At 48.2% G+C, this 27324-nt stretch overlaps 1 long non-coding RNA gene across 1 annotated transcript in view; it reads left to right on the top strand.

The window, feature by feature from the left end:
• The first annotated feature begins 19906 nt into the window (after positions 1-19906).
• Positions 19907-27324, top strand: part of LOC144130117 (uncharacterized) — a 51658-nt gene continuing 44240 nt past the window's right edge. The window contains exon 1 of the long non-coding RNA XR_013313974.1: positions 19907-20100. This is a non-coding gene — a long non-coding RNA (uncharacterized LOC144130117). The remainder of the gene's footprint in view (positions 20101-27324) is intronic.

The raw sequence follows: 27324 nt of genomic DNA, 5'->3' as shown, positions 1-27324 counted from the left end.
CGGGTCTCCGTCTACGCCGCGCCGTCGAACGTGGATCCTCGTAGCACACACGGAATGTCACACTCGCTCACCCTCCAGAAGAATGTTCTCCGAACATTTGAGTCCACGCAGCTCCCCTTGTCTTTCTGAATCGCCTCGCACAGTGCGTCCGACAAAACACTTTTCGCTGCACTCAACACCACTGCACAACACCATATGCCTCCGCTGTCAATACTGGCGTCTCCAGGGGCAGCACTGATCTTCTTTTACAGATAAACATGAAACTCAGCACCCAAGCCTCTCCTTTCTAGTCCAAACTGGACGAAATAAATTTACCACAGTTACAAAGGAGCTCCCACTTCTAGCACGATCACGGCACAGACAAAAATATAGATAACGAAAGGAAGTAGGGCAGGTTCTGCATGCGCTCCGCATGCTCTCCTGTGAAGGTGTTACTTAATGACAGAAAGGTTTAACTACCAACTCCGATAACTTAACACATAAGCACATAGCAATGTTATGAGCTGTGGCATTACACAATTCTAACCAGTTCAAAACTCCGCTCTGTTTACGCCATTAGTCCGACTTAGCTTTCCGATTTCGCAGCGGATATCGGCCTTCATGAGTCATACTAAGTAAGTCTGTGCCCCTTTGTCTGCTTTGGGACTCGCGAGGGCTCGTGGCAGGAGCCTCTCCTGGCGTTATCTGCGCGGCAACCTCGCGCGCTTCTTCTTCTAGCAATGCATGAAGTAAATCCGGTGGCATTCTGGCCGTCACCTCTGGCGCCTGCCGAACAGATGCAGGAGAGGGCGTTTCTTGCGAACTATCTGCGCGCTCCGCTTCACTTCTGTCCCCATCAAAATCCGCGCTTTCCCTTTCCTCATTTCGTGAATACTGAACCGGTGCCGACTTGAGGCGATTTGCGTGTATCCTTATCAAGCGCCGGTTCACGTCTCGGACTCTGAAGTTTACCGGAGAAAGCTTCTCGACAACCTCGCACGGTCCTCTCCACTTCGTCTGGAAATTACGAGCTAGCCCAATCTGCCTTTGACAGTTTTCAATGTACACGCTGTCCCCCACATTAAACGGCGCGTCTCTAGCACTGCGATCTTGCACCTCCTTCCTGCGCTTCGCCGCTTTCTCTAAGGCCTCCTTTGCGATGTCCCTCGCCACTTGCAAGCGCGATTCTAGCTCCACCTTATAGTCGTCCAGTGAAGCGTATGGGACACGACGGGGGCCCTCTGGCACTTCACTAGGCTGGTCCGGGTCTCGGCCGTAGAGAAGAAAGAATGGCGATTCGCCCGTGCTCTCGTGTGCTGCGGAATTGTAGGCAAACATTGCATACGGGAGCCACAAGTCCCAGTCCCGCTGGTCGCGCGAAACAAAATGCGACAGGAACCCGGCCACGGTTTGGTTCAGTCGCTCCACCGCGCCGTTGCAAGCCGGATGGTACGGTGTTGTCTGCTTCTTAGCGATCTTAAGCAGCTCGCAAACTCTCCTCATTAGCTGCGACACGAAGTTCGTTCCCCGATCTGTCAAGAGTTGCCTCGGGGGTCCATGTCGGAGCACGATCTGTTCGACAAATGCTCTTGCAACCGTGTCTGCCTTCTGATCTGGGAGTGCTACCGCTTCCGCGTATTTTGAAAGGTGATCGACAAATACTAAAATGTACTTGTTTCCGGAAGTGGTCGTGGGCAATGGGCCCATTATGTCCATACCTGTCCGCTCGAAGGGAGCCGAAACCTCAGGGAACGGCTGAATTGGAGCTGGTCTTCGTCCCTTGGGTGTTTTTCTTTCGAGACAGGAATGACACTTCGCACAGTAGTCTCTAACATCCTGTCGCATGCCACTCCAAAAGTACAAACGCTCCACACGCCTGCGTGTCTTCGCTACGCCAAAATGACCGGCGCATAGCGCATCGTGAAACGCGCGAAGAACCCTTTCTGTCCACGACCGAGGTATGACGACTCTCTCCCAAGCGGTTTTCTCTGGTCTCCCTTTCCTGGTTGGCCTCGTGCGCCGACACAGGGTGCCGTCTTTGTCAATGAAATAACCTAGCTGTTCGGGGTGAGACGGTGCGTCCTCTAAGCTTTCAATTATTCGCTTCAGGTCCGGATCTTTGCACTGCTCTGTGCGTAATTCGGCGGGGTCGACTACGGGGACAAACTCATCTATAGCTGCCACGGCAGCTGTGCGGCTGAGTGCATCAGCATTCAGATGCGTCTTTCCTGACTTGTGCTCAACTTCAAAGCAGTATTCCTGCAGGTGTAGATTCCATCTAGCGAGTCGCGAGCTAGGGTCCCTGACACTCATCACCCATTTCAGAGGATGGCAGTCTGTGACTAGCTTGAATTTGCGGCCGTAAAGGTAGCATCTGAAGTGCTTTACTGCCCAGACAACGGCGAGGCACTCCCTTTCCGTAGCTCCGTACTTTTGCTCTGTGGGGCTCAGCTGTCGGCTAGCAAAAGCAACGGGATGTTCTTTGCCCTCGATAACCTGAGATAGCACGGCACCCACTGCGAACTTTGACGCATCTGTGGCCATAACGAAGGGCAAATTAAAATCCGGGTGGCGCCACAGCGGTGCACTCATTAGCTTCCTTTTCAGGGCCCCAAAAGCATTCTCCGCGTTTTCGTCCCAGCGAAAGGCGACATTTTTGGCTGTTAAGGCGGTGAGCGGCTTAGCGAGCTTGGCGAACTCCTCTATGTGCCTTCGGTAGTAACCGATCAGGCCGAGAAACTGCCGGACCTGGCGGACGCTAGTCGGGGATGGAAAATCCGAGACACACCTTAGTTTCTCAGGGTCCGGTCGCACGCCGTCAGCTGAAACAACGTGCCCGAGGTATTTCACCTCGTTTTTGAGGAATTGGCACTTAGAGGGCTTCAGCTTGAGACCCGCTGCTCTTAGTCGCACCAAAACCTGCTCAATATCGCGCAAATGGTTATCAAAACTGTCACTGTATATGATAATGTCATCCATATACACGAAGCACAGCCTTCCCCGAAGACCTGCCAGGATAACATCAGCGGTTCTCTGCCAGACAGCAGGGCTGTTGGCCAGACCCATCGGCATTCTTTTCCATTCATAGTGCCCTGAGGGCGTGTTGAATGCCGTTTTCTCGGCATCTGCCGGATCCATTGCTATCTGCCAGAATCCCGCCGCCATGTCCACTACCGTGAAGTACCTGGCAGAGCCCAGCTGAGAAAGCGTCTCCTGTATATTGGGGATGGGGTATGGATCGATGCGAGTTACGGCATTTAGTTTGCGGTAGTCCACTACCAATCGATACGAGCCATCTGGCTTTTCCACCAATAGTGCTGGTGCTCCCCAGGGTGACTTTGAGTGTTCGACAATGCCGCGATCAATCAGGTCCTGCACCTGCCGCTCCATCTCCTCACGTTGGGAGTAAGGAATCCTGTACGCACGCTGGTAAACGGGCGATGAAGTGCCGGTTTCTATCCTGTGCTTTATAACGCCACAGCAGCCCAAATCCAGGTTGGACGCGGCGAATACCTCAAAGTAGTCGTTCAGCAAACCAGCCAGAGCCTCCCTCTCCCTGGATTTTACGTGAGAAAGATCGAACGACACCTTTGGAGCAGCCGAAGGACTAGCATGCTCTACAGTTGCGAGTACCGTATCGGTGGGCTCACGTTGCTCTATCGCAGAGGTGAAGAAAGCCAATGTTTTGTTCTTGGGAAGGCTCAGTGGCTGCTGGCTACAGTTAACCACCCGTAGGGGCACTCTGTGGGCGTCATTAACTGTCACGAGGCACGCGGCTGCCTTCAGGCCATTGCTGAGAGAGTCGACCGGCTCAAGCACTCCCACGGCGCCGCTCTCTACATCTGAAGGCACAAACGCGTACAAAATGTGCTCCGACCAAGGAAGGACGACCGCCTCCTCGACCAGCCGGACGGCAACCCGCGAATATACCTTCTCCAATGATCCCACTGTTTGACGGGTGTCAATATCGGTAATGCGAATCTCAGCCCCTCTCCTGTTCAAAAACGGAACTTTTGAGCCGCCCGCATTAACCTCTTCCTCAGAGAATGAGACTACTACCTTCCCTTTTCTAAAAAAATCCTGCCCTAATATACCTGACACTCCGTTTGGCAGAGACACCGTGTCCGGGCATACGTAGCAGGGGTGCTCCAATGCAATTCCACCGAGAGAGAAGTGTAACCGGTAGAGTCCACTTATGCCAAGAGGATCCCCCGTTATGCCTACAAATTTGGTTGCCATACCACCAGACGCTTCCAACACCTCGCGGTCCCCCTTCCTTCGAAGCGTGTTAAAACTGCTCTCCTTAAGCAATGTCACCTTTGACCCCGTATCTATCAACAATTCCATACAACAACCATTTAACTTGCAACGCACAACAGGGCATGCCTCGTCGGCCACACAAACTACCACCACCTCATCATCTACTGCTCCCTCCCCACGCTCCTCAGGCTGGGGAGGACTAACTAGTTTTTTGACTCGGTATCTGGAGCCCCGCTGTAGGCTTGCTTAGGGCGTGTCTCGCCTGCTTCTCTTTGTGGCTCCCCACGGCGCACGTTTTGGCAGAACCTGGCGATGTGTCCGCGACCCTGGCAAGCGAAGCATACGATTTCTTCAAAATCTCGCATACCGCGCCTGTAGCTTTGTGGCGGTCCCCGGTTTCCAGCGAATGGGCGCTGTTGAGCGCGCGCTTCAACCTGGCATTCTACCTGCTGAGATAGCAGCTGTTCTAAGCGATCTAACCGCTCTGTCAAGAGAGCAACCTCAGGGTTGAGCACCGCTCTCTCTATGACGCGTACTCTCGCTGCGGCTGTCGTTAACGCCTCATTTTGTTCCTCATCCAATGCGGCCTCCACGGCTTGGTCGAAATTGCTCGGCTTGCGCGAGAGCACGAACCGGCGCACGGGGTCTTGCAGACCAGCCACGAACAAAGCGGTCATTTCCTCTTTAAGTATATCCTCCGCGTATTTCTTCTTAAGCTGGTCTCCTTCCTCCTCCCTGCTTAACGTATCGCGCGCTAAGCGCTGAAGCCGCGACGCAAACGTTCGCACGTCCTCCCCTACCATCTGTCCGGCGTCACGGAACCTCTGTACTCGCACGTGACGTGGTTCAGTGTCAAAATGCTCAAACGCGAGCTTCTTAAATTCCGCAAATGATTTTGTGGATTTTACTTTTTCGTCTCGCCATGCAAAATCATGAGCAGCTCCTGCCATCTTACACCTCGCCATTCCCAGCATTTGAGCATCGGACCATCCCCCCATTTTCCCAATCTCTTCTAGCATGGAAAAGAAATCGCAGATTGGAACCCCTGTCTTATCTCCCGTAAACGTCGGAATAACGCTTCCTAATGCCAGCATGCTTGCTCCGAGCGACGGCTGTGGAGTGGGAGCTCCCTCAGATACAGTCATTTTTTTTTCAAGCCCTCCAGTGCCTCAAGCCTCTCAAATGGGGGTAAAAGTCCCACAATCAGTCCCGTGATTCCCTTTTGATTACAATTTTGAAGTCATGAATGTCACAGCATTCAGAGGACATTTGCTTTTGAGACCCCACTTCTGACACCAGTGTGATGACCCCCATAATGCGCAGGTCCACACGGGACGGAGAGGCAAAGAGACACCGTATGGCTCAGTTTAAACAAACAGGTATATTCAATAATTACACATGGTTAAGGTTATACATCAGAGGCTGGGGCGTCCGAGCTTACGTGCCGACGACTTCATGGGGGCGATGGAGTGGCTCCGGAGTTGGGCTCGAGCGGTTGCTGGCAGAAGCTGCACGCCGTCGGGCTTCGGCGCTGAAGGCCCTCTTCGCTAACGATGTCGTCCTGAGCGTGGATGCAGTAGAATTTCAATAGTCGTCCGTTTCTTCGAGGATGGATCACAAACCCTTCCTCTAGTGTCGTTCGGCTTGGAAGATGAACAGGAGGCGAGCTTGTAGATGATGACAGCAGAGCATAATTTTACAACAGAACAAACTTTGCACTACTTTACTCATCGACCGGGCAGGTTAGTGCCTAAGTAGCATCACATTACATGCTAAGCATGGAGCCCCAGCTCAGACTGAACTGCATTCGTTTACATGCGCTTTTAAGCACTTGATTAACAAAGGACTAAGGGCGGTCATTTCCAGTGGCCCGCCCAAAGCATCAATTCTCCAATCCAAAATAACATGCGAGATGGGGACCACCCCTTGGGTTGGGCTTAGCCTCGACCCCAGAGTCTGTTAACAATACAAACTAAATAAACAACAAAAACGCCACCACTCTCTCTCTCAAGTGAGAGTATACACAGGCTCTCTCTTCGGAGCTAATTCACTAGCGCCTGTCTTTCCACATTCTTGGCGAGTACTGCCTGTCTGTCTGACAGGTGTCCGTCACGGCCCTTCTGGGAAGCTGTGGGTGCCTTCCCGGTGATAGCCCACGACAAAGGGGGGGGGGAGGGAAAGAATGTTGTCTTCGCGGTAGCGCATAGCGTCGGCTGTGGTACGGCGCGCTCTGGCCCGCTGACAGCTCCCTTGTCCTGGAATGTGCCCGGAAATTGGGGAGGATAAAGCCTGTTTCCCCGGGGCGGCGGCGGGTCCGGTTGTTCTGGTCGTCACTCAAAGAGCATGGCTGGGTAATTGATGATGCCGCTGTCACGGGTCTCCGTCTACGCCGCGCCGTCGAACGTGGATCCTCGTAGCACACACGGAATGTCACACTGCGATGCCTGGATTCACTCCTCGAACGATCTCTAAACCGGTCTGTGGTGTCCGGCCTATCGCCGCAGTCGTTAGTGCGCAGGCGCGCAAAACGAACAATAGGCGTGCGCCGCAATCGGCGCGCGGGCTTATCTCGACCAGCCACGCACCGACGAACAAGTGGCAATAAACGTCGCTTCGCCCCTGGAAACTTGTCTGCTTTTTCGCATGAACCACGCAACAAAACAACTGGCGATGAGGATGAGATTTGAAGACGTCGTTCTTCAGTTTGGAGGGCGATTGTTTCCGAAATTCACTCGGTGAAGAAGACTGTCTTTTTGCAGTGTGCGGAGCCTGTGACTGCCGTCATGACTGGGGCCGAGGCAGCAGCGACGCACTTCGCTGGGCGACTGGGTCAGCTGGAACCTTTCGAAGAGTCCGCGAGCGATTGGGATTCGTACGAAGAGCGGCTTACGTCGTTCCTGATTGTCAACCGAGTACACGATAGCGACAAGGTACACGCCTTCTTGAGCATTATCGGTCCGAAGACCTACGGGTTGTTGAAGTAATTAACTGCTCCAGAACTACTGCCTTCTACGAAGAGTTCCGAAGACCTGAAGAAAGTTTTGAGCGAGCACCTGTCCCCGAAGCCGTCCGTCATTGGAGAACGGGCGAAGTTCCACCGAAGGTGTCAACGAGAAGGCGAGTTCTTATCTAGTTATGTTGCCGAGCTTCGTACACTGTCGCAAACGTGCGAGTTTGGAAGCGCCCATGACGAGTCTCTTCGGGACCGCTTCGTGTGCGGCCTGCTACGAGAAGACATTCAGCGAGTGCTTTTCACGGAAAATGGCAAGCTTACGTTCCAGAAAGCAGTGGAGCTGGCTCTTGCAATGGAAGCGGCTAAGAAGAGTGCTGCTGAGGCACGCGGCACCGACGCCGCAGTCGGCGCAAGCTGAAGCGCAGAAAACATGCAAAATCTGCTTTCGCTGTGGTTCATCAAAACACACGAGTGAAACATGCCCTCACTTGGACGCAACCTGTTTCAGTTGCAACAAAAAGGGCATATCCAGAGAGCCTGCCGAAGCAGTGGTAACACTTTTTCTTAGAGAAAGCCGATGAAAAGGAATTAAGATACTGACGGTTGTGTCGCGGAAAGCTTTGACCCTCAGTCTAAACGGCGTGTCGGCAGCTCAACGAGACCCTGTTACCGTACAGATGACTATCGACGGCGTCTCTGTGAACATGGAGCTAGACACGGGTGCGGCTGTTTCCTTCATGTCAAAGACGCAGTTCCGTCAGCTCTTTCCTTCTGCTGTACTGGAGCCTACTACAGCTAAACTTCGTACCTACACCAGAGCACTGCTACGACCCGAGAGGGTCTCTTCGGGCAACGTGCAGCACGGCGACCATTCTGCAATTCTTCCACTCTACTTCGTAGACCACAAGGGACCACCTCTACTGGGCCGGGAGTGGCTCCATGCCGTCCGGCTGGAGTGGGCGAAAATCTGGAACGTGAACAACAGTACAAGGCCAGACACTCCTACTCATATCAGCGTAAAAAAAGAGGCTGGACGCATTGCTGGCGAAGTACCAACCCCTTTTCAAAGACGAGCTAGGCACGATAACGGAACAGCGCGCCGAACGTTTTCTTAAACATGATATGAAGTCGAGATTCCTAAAGGCCAGGAATGTTTGGTTCGCGTTGCAAAAAGGTTTCGATGGTTAATTGGCTAAAATGGAACAACTGGGAATTATATCGCCGGTTACTACGTCAGAATACGCTACGCCTGCGGTACCCGTAATCAAGCAAGATGGTACCGTACGGATTTGCAACGACTAGAAGACGACTGTTAATCCGTTCCTTGATTTCGACCGCTACCCATTACTGAAGGTATACGACCTGTTCACAGCCTTGTCGGGAGGTAAGCATTTCTCGAAGATTGATCTCAACTAGGCCTATCAGAAAGTGGTCATGTCTGAGTCGTCAAAACAATACCTCACGTTGAATACGCAGAAAGGGTTGTTTGCTGTTAATCTACTCGCGTTTGGAATTTCATCCGCACCTGGGATTTTCCGAAGAATAATTGACACCATGCTGAAGGGCTTACACGGGGTTTGCTGCTACGTAGACGACATTCTGGTGACTGGTAAAAATGACGATGAGCATTTCATCAACCTGGAAGCTGTCTTAAAACGACTTCTTGAAAGAGGCGTTCGTGTCAAGGAAGAGAAGTGTTCGTTTTTTCCTACAGGACTTTCGCTACCTCGGACACAGATTCAGCGCACAAGGCATCTCGGCAACAATGGAGAAGGTTGAAGCACTCCTCAAGGCTCCAGCCCCTAAAGACAGGCAGCAGCTGCAGTCGTTCCTGGGAGTCGTCAGTTTCTACAGCAAGTTCCTTCCTAACCTAGCAACGGTGGCGCAACCATTTTTTTTTTATTTTATTTCAATACCCTAAAGGCCCAATGCGGGCATTACATAGGGGGGGATTCATCAAGGAAAACTTAAATATACAACACAAAACATAAACGGCTGAACACAGAAATAAACAAGTTAAGAAGTAGGGTACAAGATAATAGGAAAAAGTGGCTATGAACAGATGCTTGGAAAAATGCACATGTAACAAATCCCACAAATAAAAATAACAAAAATTACACCTTCAGAAGTTAAAAAGGATGGCATCTAACATTTCGAGGAACGTTTGGGCCGACACGCACACACTGAAGCAAACAAAACGCACAAAACTAGAAACGCATATCATTCTACATTGGAATTTTCTAAGTATGACCAAAGAGCTGTTTGGAATGACGATGTTCCAGTGATATTCGCAATGCTAGACGGAAGCGAATTCCACTCTTCAATAGCCAGGACCAAAGGTGAGTACTTGTATCGTTCTGTCCGAGCGAAAATGGGTTTAGTCTTCTTGATATGGTCTACACGAGCCGATGTGTGCGGTGCCGGGAGAAGATGTGAACTTGCAAATGGTGTGTTGCTGTGGTAAAGAGTGTGGAAAAAAGATAAGCGGCTGAATTTTCTGCGCATGACCAGAGGCGGGAGATGGAGCGATGTTTTCAGTGCTGTTACACTTTGGTATCTAGAGTAACGGGAAAGGATGAATCGAGCAGCCTTATTTTGTATGGATTCCAACATGTTAATAAGATAGGTATGATGAGGGTTCCAGATCACTGACGCGTATTCGATCGCAGGCCTGATTAGCATGTTGAATGCATTCAGTTTTGTGTCCTGGTTGCCTAGGTGTAGTCGGCGTTTAAGGAGACCAAGTTTTTTTAAGGCTTTGGCAGTGATCAGTTCAATATGAGTGTTCCAGGATAAATTAGAGTTAAAATTTACACCGAGGTATTTTACCGACGCTGCAGTTTCAATGATAGTATTATTAACTGTGTAGGCATTAGGACTCGGGCTAGCAGTGGAAGTAAACTTAATATGTTTAGTTTTATCTGCGTTAATTACCATTTGCCACCTGTCGCAGCAATGAGTTAGCTCGTCAAGATCAGTCTGGAGAGCAACGATGTCGCAAGGGCTCGATATTGCTCGGTAAATCACACAGTCGTCTGCAAATAATCGTATTGTGGATGTTATGTTCGACGTGATGTCATTAATATATATTAAGAAAAGCAGTGGACCCAGCACCGTACCCTGGGGAACTCCTGAATCAACACCTGTACGTCTTGATGAGAAGCTCCCTAACTTAACTGACTGAAAGCGATTTGTTAGAAATGCGTTAATCCACTGCGTGGTATGTTGGTCCAGCTGCAGGTTTCGTATTTTTATCATCAGGCGGTTATGAGGCACGCGATCAAAGGCTTTAGAGAAGTCAATGAAGATGGAGTCAATGTAGAGGGAAGAGTCGATTGCTTGATGAAGGTCCGTTATTAACTCAAATAACTGTGTCTGACACGATAAATGTTTGCGGAAGCCATGCTGGTTGTTATGAAGCAAGTTGTTCTGGTTAAGATGAGTCATAATGTTAGTGTATATTATGTGTTCGAGTACCTTGCAACATATCGAGGTTAGTGAAATCGGCCTGTAATTATTAGGAACGGACCTGTCTCCAGATTTAAATACCGGGATTACATAAGCGGACCTCCAGTCTTCTGGCACACATGTCGTATCGAGTGACTGCTGGAAAATGAGAGATAGCAGGAAAGCTGTGTGCTGGCAGGTTATCTTTAACAGTTTCGCGTTGATACCATCGGGTCCTGGGCTAGTGTGGTGAGGTAGGCGTTCAATTGCACGAGCCACGCCAAGCGCAGATATGTGAATGGGTGAAAAGGGAATCTGGATATGGGCCTCAGGAAGCAGGAGAGGATTGTAAATGGGCAATTCGTCCGTAAAAACTTGTGAAAAGTGGCTATTGAATTGCTCTGCACATTGTTCTATAGGTAGGGGGCTGCCGTTTACATCCAAAAGAACAGGAACCGTACTAGCGCTTTTAGGGTTAACAGTGTTCCAAAATTTCTTGGGGTCAGTTCTGATCAAACTAGGAAGTGTAAAATTAAAGTATTTGTCTTTGGCTTCAGAAATTTGTTTCTCAGCTATTTTGGAAATGTTTTTGTAGCTTTCCCAGTCTGTAGCTTCCTTTGATCGAACCGCTTTTCTAAATGCTCTTTTCTTCCTATTTAGTGCCCTATTTACATCTGCGGTGAACCAAGGATCGTTAGTACGTGTGCTTATCATTCGTTTTGGCACGCATGAATCTTCAATTTCTCTGAGTTTCTCACGAAACAACTTCCAATTTTTATTAGTCGTGCGGTTATGAAAATTGGCCTGAAAACTGCTTGTGAAAGTTTCCAGCAACAGGTTCATTTTTTCAACATCCGCACGTGCGTAGTTGTAGATAAGCTTCTTGGTTTTTGTTTTGTCGGTCCGTGGAATTAAAAGAGAACAATGCACAACTTTATGGTCACTTATTTCTTCTAAGACGTGGAAGTCTGAGAGTTCAGGATGGGTTGTTAGGATAAGGTCCAGGATATGGTTACCGCGAGTGGGCTCGTGAACAATTTGGGTGAGCTGGTGATATTGAAGTAAATGAAGGAAGTTAATGTTCTCTTGTCGGTTACTATCGGACTCAACAGTTAGCGTCGTCCAGTTAATCGCAGGAAAGTTAAAGTCACCAGCTAGAAATAGCAGGCAATTCGGGTGCTTGGCAAGGATCTGCTCGATAGCGTCGTTTAACAGTTCAATAAACTCAGGATGGCTACTTGGTGGTCTATAACAGGCGCCTATAATGCAAAGCATATGACCAAGTTGAGCAGAAACCCAGACTATTTCTAAGGGAGAGTCGATAGGAATAAGAGATGTATTAAAGTCTTTGTTAATCGCAATTAGCACTCCTCCTCCTCGTCGAGAATCAACCCTATCTTTCCTAAATAACACAAACGATGATGGAAGCGCGATGTCGTGACATGCAACGTCTTCGGTCAGCCACGTTTCCGTGTCCACGATGATATCAGCTGAGCAGGAATGTGCAATGGCTTTAAGTGCGTCTACTTTGTTATGTATGCTGCGGAAGTTTGCCAAGACCAAGGAGATTGGTTTGATTTTGTTACGGTTGGCTTTTTTTGCGGAACACTCTCAATTGTCGGGGGGCGTATGCCTGGAAGGAAGTTTTTTCACGCTGTCTGTTGCCGAATCATACAGGTAAACACCATTTTTCATGTGAAGCTTGTCAAATCTCACGGAATAGCGCTCGTTTTCTCTGATATTCGCTTTAGCGAAGTCGCGCAGCTTTTTCCGAGCATGTAGAACCTTCGGGGAGAAGTCTTCGTCTAGCCAAACTTTTGGTTCCGTAAGATCTTTTAGTTTATGTGCATTCTGAAATGCTTCGAGTTTAGATTTAAAGTTCAGAAATTTAACTATAATTGGTCGAGCTTGATCAGAACGTGGCTGGCCAAGGCGATGGGCACGTTCGATGTCACCGCACTGTATATTAAGATGATCGCTAAAGAAGTCCTTAACTATTTTTTCTGTTTCTGCATACCCTTCATGTTCTTCTTCACCGAGCCCTTTAATAATCAAGTTGTTCCTTCTCATTCTGTTGTTCATGTCTTCGACTACACCTGTAAGTTCATCGTTTGTTTTGCGTATATTAGTCTTGACGTCTTCTACAGAAGAAGACACGGTGTCGAAGTTTTTCTTCATATCAAGTACAGCGGACATACTTTTCTCTATTACAGAAACACGGTCCTGGATGTTGTTTAAGTCCTGTTTGATTTCTTTTAGTGTTTCTGACGTTTCAGCATGGCATTCTTTCAACAGTGCGAGCACGTCATCAATCTTTGGTCCGGGGTTTGCTTCCACATCGCCCGCACAAAGCAAAAGTAGGGTCAGGCATGCGGAAAGCAGGAATGAAGTTGGTCTCGGGCAAAGTTCACGGACTAGTCCAGCCCCTGGTTTAAATCGATAGTTCTGTTCACATACATGTACGCGACAGGAAGCAAATGAGCCGATGCGAGCGCGATACGTGCACAAATCCACACCCATTGAAACACTGCAAATTGGGATCAGCGGCCACAGGAATATGCTAAAAATTGATCAATAAGTAAAAAGGCCTACCTAGAAAGCAAAGTGCACAAGTCACTGATATGCTCTTGTGGCCGCGAATCCCAGAAGTGCGAAGCCGGAGGATGGCTTTATAGGCGTCCCTGGTGATGAGTCTGCTCTAGGTGGCGCTCTCTCCGTCTGTGACGTCACAGGATGGGTCCCATTCAGCGGTGACACGCAACGGAGACACCAGTGGACAGGTAAGGCGTTCGATGATACGACGGGATGATGGGACGATGGCGAGAAGCTTGCGCGGCGCCCAGTCTCGGTAAGCACGCGGCAGGATACGGGTATCTAGAAAGCAAAGTGCACAAGTCACTGATATGCTCTTGTGGCCGCGAAGGTTGCTACGTAAAAACGCCCCATGGTGCTGGGATGAGCGCTGCCAGGAAGCGTTCACCAAGATAAAGAGCTTGCTAGCCTCTCCGCCGAATCTGGCGCACTACGACCCGTGCAAACCGTTGCAGCTCTCATGCGACGCATCGCACTATGGTTTAGGCGTGGTTCTTTCTGTTTTGGATTACGTCAGCACGAATCCAATTGCTTCCGCATCGCGTACCTCGACCGATGCTGAAATGAAATACAGCCAGCTTGGGAAAGAGGCCCCTGCAATTATATTTGGTGTTAAGAAGTTTCATTTCTACGTTTACGGTCATTCGTTCACATTAGTGACCGACTATAAACCGCTTCAAACAATCTTGCGCATAACAACCGGCCTTCCGACTATCGCAGGAGCGCGTTTGGAGCGCTGGGCTGTCACATTGTCAGCTTACCGGTATTCGCGTGTCTTCAGAAAATGAAGCGAGAATATATAATTGTTTTTTTTTTTTGGGGGGGGGGGCGGGGAAGGAAATGGCGCAGTATCTGTCTCATATATCGTTGGACAAATGAACCGCGCCGTATGGGAAGGGATAAAGGAGGGAGTGAAAGAAGAAAGGAAGAGAGAGGTGCCGTAGTGGAGGGCTTCGGAATAATTTCGACCACCTGGGGATGTTTAACGTGCACTGACATCGCACAGCACACGGGCGCCTTAGCGTTCTTCCTCCATAAAAACGCAGCCGCCGCGGTCGGGTTCGAAGAAGCGAGAATACTGAAGCCGATTTCTATTCGCTCCTGCCGCTATCGATAATGAAAGACGAAACACAAGAGAAGAAACTTTTTATTCATTACGGTTGCAATCAATGCCAATTTCAAGCCAGGGCATTGCTTGAACAAAAGCTCGGGACCCCTTGCTTTGTAAATATATTTCATAAATGTGGGGCAGCCGGCGTCTGTGACTGAAAAATATTTCAAGACATTTTTTTTAATAAAAACTGCACATCTCCAACCAAAAATTGTAACTTTAACCCAACGTTTCGAACCCGACTCGGCTCCTTCATCAGGGGTGACTGAGGGCAGTAGCTAGCGTCTTTTAAATATGGAGGGGAGGGGGGTGGTGAAATGAACGACTGCTGTGACGCGGAAGGCGCGGGGGACGGGGAGGGGGGTTTAGGCTGTTAGTCGCCCTGGCGCACTGCAGGGAGGTGGTGAATGGCGACTTTTTTTTTCGCTGAGTTGAAGAGCGAAGTCCCTGGGCATATACTGGGGGCAGGTTTCCTTTTGTGTGGTTGATATTGTTCGGGGTGGTTTGGATATGCCAGGATTCCAGAAGGAGCCTTTTGTGGTAATTTGTTTCAGTTCCGAGGATGCGGGTTTCTTCGAAGTTGATTCTATGGTCGGAGTCCTCGGAATGTTCGGCTACTGGATTGCGCTCTCTTGCGAATTTGCGGATTTCGTTTTATTTTGCCGAATTCTTTATGTTGAAATTTTTGGTTTCGCCGATGTAGCTTGCGTCGCAGTCGGCGCATGGAATTTTGTAGACAATACCTTGGGCTCTTTCTCTCGGCGACCGGTCTTTGGGAACAGGTAGGCAAAGCGCAACAGTGTTTGTGGGCTTGTGCGCAACATGGAGACCCGATTTTTTCAGGATTCGGGCGATGCTTTCGCTGACACCTCCGACATAAGGTAAAGTGACGTATTTTGGTGGTGGCGTTGGTCTTTGTGCGTTGATTTCTTGAATGTTGTGTTTTTGACGTCTAATGGTTTTTTGAATAAAGTCTTTTGAGTAGCCGTTCATGATGAGTTCTTTGAATATCGTGCGTTGTTCTTTTTTTCTGTCAAGTTCTGTGCTGCAGTATGTCTCAGCTCTTCTGAGCAGCGTCTTCACCACTGATGCTTTATGGACTGTCGGGTGGTTCGAAGAGAAGTGGAGATACTGGCCTGAGTGGCTTGGTTTGCTGTATACGGAGAATTGAAGGGTAATGTGATTTCAGGATACGAGGACGACCAAATACGGCAGGGAGTTCCCTTGTTCCACCTCTAGCGTGAACTGAATGTCAGGATCTACGGAGTTTAAATGACGAAGGAAATTTTGAGTCTGAGATTTTTTGATGACGGCGAAGCTGTCGTCGACATACCTGAGGAAAATATTTGGTTTCGGGTGGAATGAGTTGAGGGCTCGCTGTTCGACGTGTTCCATTGTTAAATTGGCCATGACTACAGAGATGGATGCTCCCATTGGTGTTCCTTTCACTTGTCGGTAAAATTCCCCGTTTGACGAGAAGTATGTGTTTGATAGGTACAACTCCAGGAGGCGGCACACATCATTTACACTCAGCGGGGTTCGTGCGCTGAGTGTGTCGTCGCGTTGTAGGGCGTCTCGGGCAATGGTCACCGCAAGCTTCATGGGAATGTTTGTGAAAAGGGACACCACGTCGAAGGAGACAAGGCATTCGTCGGCATCAAGGGTGGCTTGGGACACCAGTTCGGTGAAGTGGTGTCCAGAAAGAGCCAATAAGAAGGAAATACATCAAGAAAGGCACACACTCAACACGCGTACAACACTACAGATGAAAGGAAATAGTTCGCCAAGTACTGAGCGTCCCAGGTGAAGCGGGGAAGCCTTGCAGACAGTGCGGACGCGGGTGGTTGTAGTTCGACGCGTCGCTGGCGCTGCGTCGAATGAAGGGGCAGAAGGGAGCCAGGTAGTAGTAGGAGCGGTGAGGAACACAGGGAGATGCCGGTGAATTCCCGTCAACAGCACGAAGAACTTTGCAGCATAAGGAAAAACGTAGCCAGGTTCCGTCGACGGCGTTACAAAACGCCGTAGGCTTAAAGCAGGCTATCCAAGAGGGCCTTTCGGCAGCACGGGCCCTCAGCCCATCGGCTGCCACCTCCACGCTTGCAAGGAAAGCAGGAGGCTTGCGTCGGTGATCCAAGGGAGGTCCACGGCAGCACGGAACCAACTTCCAGATTTACTGTCCCTTATTTCTGTTCACTCCCCCCATATTATTGATATAACGGAGACTTGGCTGCATAGTGGAATTTATGACTCCGAATTCACCCCACCAGGTTTTGTTACTGTGCGCTTAGACAGAAGTTGCAGTATCGGTGGCGGTGTGGCATTGCTTATCAGATCGGATTTACGATTCTCAGTTTTGCCTTCTCCCCCTGATACAGAATCCTTGTGGTGCAAAGCTTATCTAAACAATTATAGTATTCTAATCAGCGTTATTTATCGTCCACCTGGTTCTTCCGTTGATGTCCTTCACGCTGTCGCAAATTTCATGACCAAGATCAACATTACTTCATCAAGATTTATCTGTTTGGGGGACTTCAACACTCCTGGCATCCACTGGCCATCGTTGTCTGCATTTGGTCGTGACATTACAATTTGTAAAGAACTAATAAACATTTCCTTATTGTTTGGACTAACTCAGGTTGTTTCTAGTGCTACTAGGCTGAATTCCATCCTCGACTTAGTTTTTCTAAACTCTACTTTGGCCCAAAATGACTTCTCTTGCGAAGTAATTGATGGGCTCTCAGACCATAAAGGCGTGTTAGTTTCATTCTCTTGTCCAGTCTCCAAATCACCCTATTTGTTTACTACTTTTTCTGACTTCACTCGTGCTGACGACCATTCCATTATTGAGGTTTTAGCTGATCGTTTCAATACATTCTCTGCTTTCTCAGCAAGCCACGACGTAAATTTTCTTACTAATTACTTTGAATGTCTTGTCAAGGATTGTGTCCAAAGCTTTGTTCCTATTAAAACTAAGAAAAGAAATACTAATGTTCCTTGGATGACTCGAGACATTTTGCATTTATCTCGTCGCCTTCGTAGACTAAGGCGTTCGAGAAGAAGCAACGATCCCATAACCTTAGACAGATTTCACAAGGCAAAAAAAGAACTTAATCTTAAGTTGCGCATGGCCAAGGATTTCTTTTTTCGTGTCCACCTGCGCGATCTGTTAGGAACTAACCCCCGAAAATTTTGGTCATCCATCTTACCTCGTGACACTTCATCCACTTCGTTCAGATTAGATAATGACGTCATCAGTGAGCCTGCTGTAATATCTGATGCTTTCAACAAATATTTTCACTCGGTGTTCGTTCCGGATAACAACGTCATTCCTCCACTCACTAATATAATTTCTTCTCCAGCAATCAGTGATGCTGTCATAAACACTGATGGCATCCTAAATCTTGTATTAAACCTCGACGTTAAGAAATGTACCGGCCCAGATGGAATACATAATGCGTTCCTGGTTCGTTACTCCATGTGGTCTTCGAAATATCTGACCATCATATTCAACAAGTCCTTATCATCCGCTACAGTTCCTTCTTCTTGGAAATTAGCCAAAGTGCTCCCTCTTTTCAAATCTGGTGATAGACAGTGCTTGTCGAACTATAGACCGATTTCATTGACATCACAGTCATGCAAAATGTTGGAACACATCATTCATAAACACATCATGCTTTTTCTTGAATCCAATAATTTGCTATCTAACTTTCAGCATGGGTTTAGGCGCGGTTTTAGTACGGTAACACAATTAACAGAATTTGCTCATGATATATTACATAACCTCGATGTCGGTAACCAAGTTGATGCCATTTTTATAGACTTCTCGAAAGCATTCGATACTGTTCTACATTCCAAGCTTCTTGCTAAACTAAATGCTATACTAAACAATCCTCACTTGGTTGATTGGATTTCTAGCTTTCTCTCATCTCGTTCCCAGTTCGTATCCTATAATTCTTCTCATTCTACTGCTGTTGATGTAACGTCAGGTGTGCCTCAAGGCTCCGTCCTTGGACCACTACTCTCTTTAATATATATAAATGACTTGCCACATAACATTTCTTCTAACATTCGTCTTTACGCTGATGACTGCGTTTTATACGAAGTAATTAATGGCCCTAATGATCATCGTCACCTCCAAGAGTCATTTGCTATGTTTTGTAGTTGGTGTAGTACCTGGCAAATGAGAATTAATTTCGACAAAACGTTCCTCATGTCCTTTTGTAACAAATCTTCCGTTTCCCATTTTAGTTACTCTTTCAATGGCCGTGTGGTGGATAGGGTCTCGCAGTACAAATATCTTGGTGTCATATTCACGCATAACATGTCTTGGTCTAAACACATTGATTACGTATGTAATAAAGCACTAAAAAAACTAGGTTATCTACGACGCACGCTACCCAATTCACCAAAAGACACAAAGCTACTGTTGTATAAATCTCTAATCCGCCCTGTTCTTGATTACGCAGCTGTAGTGTGGAACCCGTACAAGCAATTCGAAATTAACATGTTAGAAGCAGTCCAGAAGAAAGCTGTGCGTTTTATATGTCATCGTTATGATCGCGATTTCTCACCCTCTTCTACACTTCTCTCATTGAATTTAACCACGCTGTCTGTCCGTCGCCACACTGAATCATTAAAATTCTTACATTGTGTCGTCAATTCCTCAGTAAGGCTGTCAGCTAACCACTACATTAACTTTGCACCATTATCATCTACAAGAAGTCATCACGAGCTTAATTTGTTACCGTATTTTGCGCATGCTAATTTGTTCAAATTCAGTTTTTTTCCCCGTTCAATAGAAGCCTGGAATTCTCTACCCGGGTCCATTCGTTCTTGTCCATTTCAAAACTTTGTAACTGCCGTTGAAGACGCATAATAGCTGTGTATTCTTACCTTGTCGTTAACAGTTCCTTTCTTGTTTGATATTTCATTTGTGATTTTAACTTTTTGTAGTGCTCACTTTGTACATTTTGCTGCATTTTGTTTCCTTGCATTTTTGTGTTTTCCCACTCCTGCCATAGCGCATATAATTGCGCTGCAGTATGTATAAATAAAAATAAAATAAATAAAACCTCCGACGGCTGCTAGCTCCACGCTTGAATGACTCGATCTCCGCTGCGCTGTCTCCCTGCGCACCTCAGTTTTCTGACCCGTCAGCTCTGCGCTCCTCGTGCTCGCCACGCCCTTCGTCGCCTCGCACACTCCATTCGAACGCGCATACGCGCAACGCTTGGCTGGCACGCGCAGCGCTCCGCCATCGACGCACCCCTGTGGACGCACCACGTTCGCAAATAACCCGACGATTTCGTGCGCTCAGCACAGCATGCTAACCTACAGGTGGTATAGAGGCGCCAGCTGATGCAGCGAATGCTTGGCCGGACTTGGCTGCTGCGACATACGTATTTTTTAATTTGTTTTACTGAAGCGAAAAGCTTCACTACGCTCGTCAACACCGGGCTTCGCGTGACCCTCACTACAGATTTTCCGCAGCTGCGCATGCGCAAAACCGAGTGACGTCACGCGGAGCGCAGGTGGTCGCTGCTGCCGCAGCCGTCGTTGCCGCCGCGCGCTGCCTCCGTCGTCTGACCTTTCGCCATGGAAGGAGGAGATGTAGACGCAGAAGTGGTAGCGTGGGAGTTGGCTCAAAAGCAGCGAAGATATGAAAAGTGCAAGGTTAGACAAGCGGCTGAAACGCCAGAATCACGAGAGGCACGCCTTGCTAAACGTCGGCAAAAGGATGAAAAACCAAAGAAAACAAGTAAGCCGATGGCGTTCATAGAGTTCATTGGCGTTGACAACTTTGCAAACACTGCTCATTTTCACGAACTGAAAGGCGCAAAACCCGTTCCGTGGGTCAGTGGAGACCTCAATCTCACTTTTCGCTTGCTATATCCTTGATTACCTGGGATAATCTATATTAGTTTTTGTGTTTTGTTTACGGGTATCTGCTGCAGCAAATGCTTCAGCGGATGCAGTTTCTACGACGTGCCTATTGTTTCAAACTTTTTTGTGCCGATTTTGTTGAACTCGCCCACACAGCACGAGGCGGTGTTAATGGTGCAGTTGGTGATAGTAATTTTCTTTCTAGTGATGCGTGATGCGGACGGATGCCGACGGACGCTTTCTGGGATGCAAGCCTGCTATTTATATGAATTTGTTAAGTGATATAATATTGGTACATTGTGAGCTAAAAATTGGCGTTCGTAAAATGTACGGAAATGAAGAATTTCCCGTACATCCAGATTTCCAGTAGGTATTGTTACGTGACGGCAAGCCGGTGCAGGCTGTATCGTTGCGTGCGGCAGACGAGATACGACCAGAGGCTCCGAGCAAAGGGAGCAGAAGAACCGCCCCTTTATTGAACGGCCATGTATATATACTTACCCAGTCTTACCCAGTCTGTGGGCTCGGAGACTTTCGTTATGATGCCTGCGCGCTCCATGCGTCCCAGTTCCTCTCTCAGGGGCTCGTGAAGGGCCAGCGGTACTCGCCGGGCCGCTTGAACGACTGGCGTGGCGTCGTCACGCAATACCATATGACAGACCCTTTCCACGCACCCAGTACCTGTGAACAAGTGGCGAAAGTTCTTTGTGACTTCCTCAGAACTGTTTTCAGAGACGGCGTGTACGCGTGACACGTGTCCAAGACTGCAGCTGGCCTGTAGGCCCAGGATGGCCTGATGCCCCTTGGATACCACGAAGAAGTCGAGAACGGCGCAATGGTCATCCAGAGCTACTTCTGTGCGAATGCAACCTTCATGCTTGATAACACTCCCGCCGTAGGAACGCAACACTGAACTGCTTGGTTTCAGTGACGGCTTGGGGCGAATTTTACGGTAGCACCCGAACGGTAGTAAATTTGCTTGCGCGCCTGTATCGACCTTGAATTCGAGCGGTACGTTCTAGATTTGAGCGTGCACTGTACAGTCGTGTCGGCTTGCCACACTGCGCGACACGTCCAGAATGTCGAAGTTATCTTCACTGCCCTGAAGTTCGCCAACCTCGGCAAATCTTTTGCAGCCGATAGCAAAATGGTTCGGCCGCTGACACTTTCGGCATGTTTTTCCGAATGCAGGACAGCTTCGTGGCGGGTGCACACGTCCTCATTTGCGACACTTGTGGTGATTGGGCAATTCCCTTTGTCTACTGACGTATACCTTGTGCATAGTGTCCATCTGGCTTTCATCCCGTGCCCAGAATTTGTTGTGCTGCTGCCACTTCAGCCGCTTCAGCAACCTGCTCAGCCTTCTGTAACGTCAATGCCGTGTCCCGCAACAAGGTTTCCTGAACTTTCGCATCGTTAGTTCCATAAACAATCTGGTCTCTGATGATTGCATCCATTTTCGAGCCGATGTTGCGTGCTCGTGCTTGGTTTTTTAAGTCTCGTAGAAAAGGTTCGAAGGGCTCAACCGGGGCCTGGACTCGAGTGCGGAAGACGTAGCGCTCATGTACTTCGTTCTTCTGCGCGGCACAGTAATCATCAAATTTCTTCACGACAGTGGCGTAGTCATTCTTGTTCTCGTCTTGACCGAAGCTGAACGTGTCGTAGATCTCGAGGGCTTCCTCGCCCGCTACGGTCAGGAGCAGTGCCGTCTTGTGCGACTCTGTTCGAGGCTTGTCGGTTGGTTCTGATGCGGCGAGAAAAAATTCGAACCTTTGCTTGAATGTCTGCCAGTTCTTGGCAATTTCTCAAGCCGAGCTCATCGGTCCTGGTGCCTTCAGGAATTCCATCAGGTTGGTCTTGTTGCGTAATCTTCGATTCGCCGAGAATCGACGCCGGTGGTCATCTCACTTCTGACACCATGTATCGTTGCGTGCGGCAGACGAGACACGACCAGAGGCTCCAAGCAAAGGGAGCAGAAGAACCGCCCCTTTATTGAACGGCCATATATATATACATTGAAGTGGGGGAGGAGGGTGTGTTCCCTCACCAACATGTTACGATTATGACTGCTATCGCGTACGTCACACGGGTCGTAGATACGAGGCCCATGCTGCACCAGATACGATACACAGGCAGGACTATACATGACAGAGTGCGATGGAATGATTTAATGGGGGTGGGCCTAGCGCGAGCGCTCCGTGCCGCGCCACTCCACTTTGTCGTCTTGTAGTCCGTGACACTACACGGGGCTGCCAAGCGATCGTCCCAATCGCGCGAACTAGAAGAACGGCAGTGAAGATGAAACGCAGGGCGTGACGATGGGCGTGAGAGGAGCGATGAACGCAGAAGAGAAGAAAATGCAGGGCTTGCCGTCACAATGAAAAAGATGAGCAGATCATGATCAGATGGGCGCTGGTCCAGGAAGCTTCCGGGCCGTAGCTAAGTCACCTCGAGCTGACGGCCGATGCCCAGGAACACACCGCACGGCATGGGCAGGGGCTGTGTTCGAATATGTTGGCGGCTTCTAGGGTCGGTGGGGTCATAGGTTTCAGTTGCGGCGGCGTCGTCATGTCGTCGTGTCTTCTGGTCCGGGCGGGGGACGGGGCTGGGGTGAATGGCGTGGTCGGTTCTGGTCTGGTGGGCAGGGACACTGCCGGGCGGTGCGGACAGGAACACACGAACGATGACCTTAGCACACGCAGGAGGCCGAAGCTCCAGGACCAGGATGGGGATGTACCCAGCACCTCAACCAAATGTTACATGACTGCAAGCAGGTGAAAGCAGCACTACATGACAGATGGCGATGGAATGATTTTTGCCACTTTGCCACTTTGTCGTCTACTAGTCCGTGACAGTATATTGGTGCTTCGGCGCTGTAAACAAGCCAATGAGGCTATGTGGTTATCAACTGTAGAAGAGGAAAATAGATTATTTTTTTACTACGCTGTGTTCAGAAACGTGTTTTAGACGATTATTTCCAACAACCTAAAATCATTCATTGCAGTGGCCATAAGTTCCATATTTTCAATATGGCGAATCATTCGTTTCTGAATCGTAAGAGGTCTGCTTCAAAGCCCTTTTATCGTTGCACACTAAAGAAAGTTACAATAAATCAAACGGGAGCTAACAATGCTTGACAGGTCTGAAGTTTTGTCCCCATGATGCCAATTTCTATCAAAGTTTTGCTTCAGCTACTGGGACCCAGGAGCGAAACTCTCAAACGACACTCAATAGATTGTGTGGTGCGTTATCAGCCGAATGTTCGGTGTACCCGAGGCTAACGCACTAAGTTCGTTACATCCGAGCGCTAGACACCAACGTTCGTTATATACGATGCGGCATATTTGAGTTGGTTATATACGAAAGTTCCTCATATCCAAGGTGGTATACATAGGTTTGGTATAAATCCCGGCTTACCTGAATAGAATTTTTTATATCCGAGGCAGCATTGTAAGGCTCGAAATATATCCAAGGTTAACAGGAACGCGATCGTTATATTCGAGGCTGCGTACTAAGGTTCACTATATACGAAGCATTATGCTACGTTCATAAAGGTAGGGGATTCATCGCTGGTACATGTATTTGCAGTATGTTCAGTCGGCACGGAAAAAGATTAGCACAATGACGTCACCGCAGAGAAAATTGCAGCGTGCGGCTGGCGCAGCGCTGTTTCGAGAACACGCCTCGCACTTTCGTTATCGACATGTTCGTAAACGCCGCGCCGAGTGTTGCTATCTGCCGTTCCATATTTTAAATATGTGTGTGTGTGTGTGTGTGTTTGTGTGTGTGTGCGTGCGTGTGTGCGCGAGTGTGTGTGTGTGCGTGTGTGCGCTCGCGTGTGTGTATTTGACCGCTTGCCACTGCCTACTCCCTGACGGTAGTAGCCCTTTCCACTTCCACGGACACTTCTATTGCTAGCACTTTATTAAGTGCTTGAATAACGTTTGCATCAATAGTGGAAGTATAAGGCCTTCACGTATTCCAGAGTAGAACGCGGTAACCTGCGTGCAACATTGCCGCGCCGTCAGTTGCTTGCTCCTTTTTCTGGCTTCGAACATACTCAGTGCCCTTCCAGGATTTTTAGAAGCTTGTTTTCACGCTTTGTGCTTGAGGAACGTTGATGACCAATAGAAAGTATTACCTTTTAGTACCTGGTAATCCAAGCGAAGGAAGGATGAGACGCTCGAAGAAGTCCAATTCAGAGAAATGGGCGCCTGGTGATGGTAAACACAATTATGGAACCTTGACGGCCACAAAATGCCGCAAAATTGTTATCGTTCATAAAATTTCCTTTTTTAACGACCCAAGAGCCATTTGTTCAGAAGAATGCCCCGTCACTCATACAATACATAGAACGGGCGTAAGTGCCCGGAACCGCGGCATGAAAATTCATCATTCGCTGTCAGAAGCGCGAGAAATCACGCAAAATTACAACAAGGCTGAGTAAGCGTGTGTAAGAAAAATACTGTTAGGCGCTTGAGTAGAAAAGGCCGAAGAAAAGCTAAGAAGTGCTTGAGATCGGGCTAGTTGGAACATGGTCATATGCAAGACGGGCGGTGCTTAGATTGACAAAGACGAGTTAAAGACAACACGAACAGTTAAACGCAATCTATCAAGAACAAAAACATTGAGGATGCGAACTTCGCTGAGCGAAATACCCCGGTTTAAAATAACGCTAACGGCTGTCAAAGAAGCGTTGGAATTCGAGTATTACTTTGTGCTTCCGATTGAAAAAATAAAAATGCAAACAATAAGCACCCGCTGCGATGAACACATCATCTTTAAAATTCACCAGATTAGAACAAGTTCGCCTATTTAATGGAGGCTGCATAAATTGCGGCCGACATATAGAAGTATTGCTAAAAACGCATTCAGCACAAACGCATTTCATACCAAAACTTTATAAAGACAAGACGTGGAACTTGCATTGCAAAATGGGCGTAGTTTTCAGATTGTGCTGTTGCTTTCTTTTTCTTTCATCAAACTGCAGCCATCTGCCAGCAAAGACCGTATAGCAACGCGACTTGCTTCGACGATCAAGATTTATTTTGGAGGATTTCTAGATACCGTTATTCTGAATGTCACTCAAACGTCGGCTAGAACCAAGCAGAACTAACGACTATACCGTGTCGCAAGGAATGCGCCTTTCCCGCTGCTTCAAAAGCTGGGGTGGTCGATAAGGAGCAGTGCAAAATCCTCACAGTTATATTTTTGTTGCAGATCACGCACCTGCTCCTCGTTTGCTCTAAAATCATGTGCTTTTTAGTGACATTTAAAGGTTCTTGCTGCATGTCTCGTTCAGTCTTTGGTATACAATACCCCAGAAAGGGGAATCCCTCACATTTGTAAGGCCACGTTTTGTAAATGTGGTCTGTATGGTCCTGCTAAAAGTCTTCGTCACCACTTCCGGTGTGAAATGGCAAACTTCGTGTGTTTTGAGTGTGGGGTGAGGACACGGAGCCAGTCGCTTTCGGCTCATAGCGCGACTGCAGGGACAGCAAGTGTGAATGTGATGCGGTGCAGGCATTTCACTCAAATTGCGACACATGTAGGGTGCCGGCACCGAGTGCTTCTCGTAATGCATTCATACGTAACTATGCTTTGCCCCCATACCAAACGTGCCCCGCGGGAGCATAGTGAGGCAATAACGAATACGTCTAGTCCGTACAGACCACACAGTGAAACGGTACGCTGAGTCGAATTCCGGATGCGGAGTGTATGATGCCTGGCAGATAATATTTAGGTAAAGTAAAAAACCACGCATCGACCTAACGAACCGCAATACCTATAGCGTCCATCTTCTAGACCCTATGTATTCACGTATTCAGATTTTAAGTACAAATAGCATGTTAAGCATACAGCAAGAGATCTGTTTATAACAGAAAACATTAAAAACAAAGAAATTTCAGTGTATTTCTCTTATCATACGAACTGTTGATTTATCATATTTTTTTGCGTGCGGCACACATGGAACGTTTCAACACGGCCGCACAGAAAAGCTATCGAGATTTAAATAAGTGGCGTGCACAAAATAGCACACTTTTTCGGGACAGCATTACGTGATCGCACCATTTTAGCTTGCGCTCGAGCTCTAAGGGTCAAAGTATAAAACCTTTCTTTCCTTAGACCGCTTACGTGAGGAAGCCTGGATGACTTCTTGCCGCATATTATTGGTGGAGCAAGCAAGCGTACTCTGATTGTTCCGCTCGCTTTTCCTCCTGTGTGAAGAAATTTCGAAAGGTAAAGAATGGTTGCCGCTCCTCTGGGTTCATAACCTTTATGCGAATGCTTTTAATGAATAGAAGGACGGATGCTCGCCACACAATTTTAAAAGTGAGTGCCTAATATACAGACATGAGGCCAGTTAAGTGTAAACTGGCCAGAGACAGACATGATGCCAGTTAAGTGTAAACTGGCCAGAGACGAGCGCGAACTTGACATCGTCTAGCAACACTTAACTCCGGCGTCCGCCGAAGCTGCCATTTTTTTGTGAATGCGTCCACCCGCGTTTAGCGCCGGGTTATCGTCACTTGCGGGCAGCTGGCGACACCGCGCATGCGCTAATGAGCATCACGTGTGGTAGCAGTGATGCATATTGCTCGTCCATGGCGAAGGGTGATGCAGGGGTTCATGAAGGGAGCTTCGAGTGGCCTTACGCTGAACAAGGACCAAGGAAATATTCACTGAAGGCACTTCAGTAAAGAAGCTTTCCGAGTGACGCAAGCCGGCCCCACGTAATCAAATCCTTCCGGAGGTTTTAATGTTAGGTCGCCGTAAAATGGGGCAGTGAGTGTGAAGAACGAGTGTCCTGCCCAAGTACTATGCCGGGTAAATAAAAATAATAATAATAATAATAATAATAATAATAATAATAATAATAATAATAATAATATTAATAATAATAATAATAATAATAATAATAATAATAATATTAATAATAAGCTTATTTCCATCAGATCAAATACAATTTGATGGAGGAGGGGAGAAAAAAGCTGCATTCCGCTTGACAGAGTTCTCACCTCCTGTTCAGGCGGCAGTGACAGGGACGAGAAAATGTTTTTAGAATAAAAGTCATTTTCAATATATCATAGTATACAGT

This window comes from Amblyomma americanum, chromosome 4 (genome assembly GCF_052857255.1).
Source record: "Amblyomma americanum isolate KBUSLIRL-KWMA chromosome 4, ASM5285725v1, whole genome shotgun sequence".
Lineage (NCBI taxonomy): Eukaryota > Metazoa > Arthropoda > Arachnida > Ixodida > Ixodidae > Amblyomma > Amblyomma americanum.
Note: the sequence above shows the minus strand (reverse complement) of the source record. Positions and strands in the feature narration are given on the sequence as shown.